Source organism: Megascapheus bottae, unplaced genomic scaffold (assembly GCF_031878675.1).
Source record: "Megascapheus bottae isolate mThoBot1 unplaced genomic scaffold, mThoBot2.hap1 HAP1_SCAFFOLD_40, whole genome shotgun sequence".
Classification (NCBI taxonomy): domain Eukaryota; kingdom Metazoa; phylum Chordata; class Mammalia; order Rodentia; family Geomyidae; genus Megascapheus; species Megascapheus bottae.
This window is the reverse complement of record NW_028327715.1, coordinates 246,277-250,487: the sequence shown is the minus strand read 5'-3', so window position 1 is coordinate 250,487 and position 4,211 is coordinate 246,277. Positions and strand designations below refer to the sequence as shown.

The 4,211-nt window shown below is 41.4% G+C and overlaps 1 pseudogene; it reads right to left on the bottom strand.

The window, feature by feature from the left end:
- Positions 1-1,343: 1,343 nt before the first annotated feature.
- Positions 1,344-1,840, bottom strand: LOC150039267 (AP-1 complex subunit sigma-3-like; annotated as a pseudogene).
- Positions 1,841-4,211: the final 2,371 nt, after the last annotated feature.

Genomic DNA, 4,211 nt, shown 5'->3' with positions numbered 1-4,211 from the left:
AATAGAGACTTAAGTACAGGGAGACAAGGAGTCTAAGAGAGAGCTAAAGGAGGGAGCAGGACACAGAACCAGCCCTGATGCACAGAGCACCAGTGCACACACAAGAGGCATGTGGTCATTGTTGTTGATTGGCAGCATTCCAGCACTACAGCAAGTAGCTGAGAGAAGCCAGGCCTATGGAAGAAAGGCTTGCAGGGCCTCACTGTTGTGGAACTTCTCCCCCAGGGTCAGTTGGGCCTTGTTTCCTGAGCCACCCTCAGCTCTGGAAGGTTCTTTCAGGATTAGCTGTCATGGAAAAGTCTGAGTCCACATGAAGCTGAATGGACACAGAGAAGAACCCAGAGGGTCCTCATTCTTCCTCCACTGCTCAGAGACATTGTACACTGGTAGATGACGCACGTTTTGACCTGGTTCTGCAGGGGGAAGGGAATCCCCGTCCTTAGGTAGAGAATTGATTGGCCTGGACCCTGGAGGACCCACCCCGGAAGTCCACTCTGCTCCTCCCGGATCTCCCTGCCCCTTCCGCTGAGGACCCAGAAATAACGGCTCCGCAGGTCCAGTGACTCAATGGCTGACAGCGCGGGTCCTCACCGCCCTGGACTCCCCTTCCTCCCTCTGGAGCCGTCAACGCGGGTCCTCCTGGGCTAGCATGGGGAATAGACTGGAGGGGAGGTGAGCCCTGTCCCGTCCTCCCCAACCCTCCTGCCTGTCCCCTCCATCCTCCTCCGCCGACCTAGTCACCTAACCTCCCACTGGGTTTCCCCTCTGAACAGTCCCACGACCTCTTCGTGGCACCAGGACCGGCCCCGAACCTCCACTTTGCACGTGGATGTGTGGAACATTAACTGAAACCACACCCTTGATAACTATGTCCATGGTTGAATAGGATGTAAAGCTCAGAATCATGTTGGCCTCCCACATCTAAGACATTGTGCTCTTTTACCACGTGTATTTATTTTTCTTTAAGAGATGAATACTTACAATGTATTCATAAGCAGGAGCTATTACAGTATGTATGGTTTTTCATCCCTCAGAAAATCAAATTCCAAAAATATATATTGCAATTATTTCTTACAAATAATCTCATGGAGTTTTAAAATTTTACACACTATTCAGTCTGCCAAGTTATACAGCAGTTATCTCCAACACAGAGGCAGATTAAGTCATCATATACAGTATACTATAGACATAGACATTTCAAATATACTATATTAGCCAACGTGAACATTTGCTAGTTAAGTAAGAATCCCTTTCTTTAAGTTACTTGTGGCATGGCTCTGCACTGGATACAAAACAATGAGGATTTAAAATTCAGCACTTGCAGCACTCGGAGTCTAAGTCGGTTAAACTGTAGGTTTGTTCATGGATTCTTCCGTTGTCATTTGAGCTTCTCTTCTCAACCAGCTGCTGTCCCTAGTGGAGACACTAGGAATTGCATCCTCTACACTGTCTTCTCTCTCTCTCCTCTTTCTCTCTCTCTCTCCTCCTGTAACACGTCAGACTCTTCAATGGCTTTGACAGCTATTTTCTTGGATGTTTCCTGAATTTCGCCACCTATTATAAACTCATCAAGGATAAAATATGCCTTTTCAAAATTAAAGATGATACCCAGCTGGCAGACCTTTTATAAACAAGTTTGAGCTCCTTCCAGTCAATGAAACTGCTTGTTCGATGACCTCGAGAGAGAATAATCTGAACAATTTCCCGGGTTATTTTTTTCCTCTCTTTGTCAGGGAGAGTGGTGTACCACTTCTGTAGCCGTAATTTCCCTTGTCGACTGAACAGCAAGATGAAATGTATCATGGTGACCCAGACCCGCCGCCACCTGCACCCCGAGATCCGCGAGCGCCCAAGCCCGCTCGGGTACCAGGTAAGGCGCCCGCCTCACCTGTAATATCTCCTGTTTGAGTATAAAGTAAACCTGATGCCTTTAATGCCTTTCCTAAATGTTTGGTTTGTAAAACTTGAAATATTATTAGCAGTTAAGAGTTCCTGTATATTGCTGAACTTTTAAAAATATTTACAGAGATCAGAGACAATGTATCTCGTATGAATGTCCTAAATTCATTTGTATGTTTGGAATTGGAAGAAAGAAGAATAACCAAAGATGGTAGAGGAGATAGATATTCAGTAGTTTTGATGTCTTAAAAGCTGCTAGCTAGGCTGGGATGGAAAAATTTTAAACCTTTGAATATAAAGACATTCTTATGGGGTTATATTTTCTATAAATTATTTACCCAGGTTTTCAGACATCAGAAATGATGTCTGTGACATCTCTTACTATAATACAATTCAGTGGTAGGGATTCATAACAATGGCAGCGATTATTATTGCTACCATTATTTAAAGACAATCTCTTCTATTCCAAGCAATCTTAGTTATAGTTACTTGAGAAAGTTTCACATGCTTTTGAATGTAAATCTAATATGTTTTGTTTCTTACTTTGGGCATTGATTACTTTGGCAGGAAGTACATGTTTCTTTTATCTTCCTGCCCTTCCTACCCCCAAAGACATTATTATTGCTGCTAGACATTATCATTGTGAATCTGTGTCACCTTTATACTGCAGATTATGCATTACCAGGTATTAATGTAATCAGAGATATTATGAGGAATTAGTCATGGTAGTTGTCCTGGTGCTTCATCATGTCTTTCCATGATTCTTGCACATGAGTTTCGAGGTATTGTGTCACTCGAGTGGCCTGGTCAGGGACGGGACCTTCTAGGGTTTCCTAGGACAAGTGCATGCGTGGCTTGGGGGCTCTGGGGAGAACTCATGTGGCAGACTCTTAGAGGATACAATGGAAAATGATAGCGTTGCTCCTACTCAGAAGATATTTAGGAGGAAAATGCTAAGCCAAGAGGAGAAATTGACCAATTCCAATTGATTTGAAGGAAATAATTCAGATAGTATATGAAGTAATCACTAGGCTTTGAATTTCTAATAGTTACTCAAATGAATGATTTAGAAGTATAATTATGGCCCCGGATAGAAATTTAATCAAATTTGTTTAGATGTTCTTCAGTTGTATATTTAACTTTTGTGTATGTGTGAGTGAGTGTATGAGAGTGAGTGTGTGTCTGTGTGTGTGTGTGTGTCTGTGTGTGTGTGTGTGATCTGAGGTTCGAACTGGAGGCCTCATACTTCCCAGGCAGATGTTCTACCACTAAGCCATGGCTCCAGTTCCTTTAACTTAAAAGACTTGGTAAAACTTACTTTTCATAAGAATTCATGTTGTGTAAGTTTTTATGATTCTATTTTTGGATAAAAGTATTTTCATACCTCATTAAATGCTTTACAAATATTCTTGATAATTCCTATTTGACACTTGGCTATGCACAGGGGTTCTGAGATGTGCTGGGAGTCACCTACAGAAGATGATCATCTTCACGTGGCACACTGGGGTAAATTCTGAGGGGCTTACGGATACACTTTATATGGGCTGTGGTGAAAGTAATTATCATGTTTCTTTATATTATATAATTATAAGAAGATTGCCAAGTGAAAAGATAATATTCAATTTGCATAAAATTTTCAAATAAAATATTTTTAAAATTCCAAAAAAAAAGAGATGAATACTTCCTTGAAACAAAATTTCTAAGGACAGTTTCATTTTCTTCATGTGTGTGTTTATTTGATTTACATTTCTCTTTCACAGCATAATGAAATTCTACTCTTGTACCAATTTGGAGAGGATGGTGGGGGATGAAATTAAGCAACTATTGGTAAGTATCTACAACGACGACTAGAGTTTACTTCACTGCAGTGTTTATTATAATTGAATGATGATAATTAATATCAATTTCATACAGACTAGTGAAGGAATGATTTCCTAACTCCTCATCATTGGGAATGCATTCCTGTGTAACTTATCTTTAGGTGATAGGTGGGTGATGTAAAAGGACTGCCCTGAGTATTGAGAATGACATAGATGCACGCACTCTCTATGATTTGGAAGGCAGGTGGCTTGCAGGTTTGCAAGTGTTGTGGTTAAAAATGTCCTGTGCTCTTCCCCTTCCACCGTCGGGTTTCTTGGGAGCATCGAGGGATACCCCTGGGTGGCTGGGTGGGTGAGGGCACTGACAGATACTATTTGTATTTCTAAAAGAGACTCACACTTCTTGCTTATTCTGATTATAGGCTTCACCTTGTTCTTCTTAGCCCTACAAAAAAAAGGAAATCAAATTAGGTTAAAGATAATGAAGCAGAC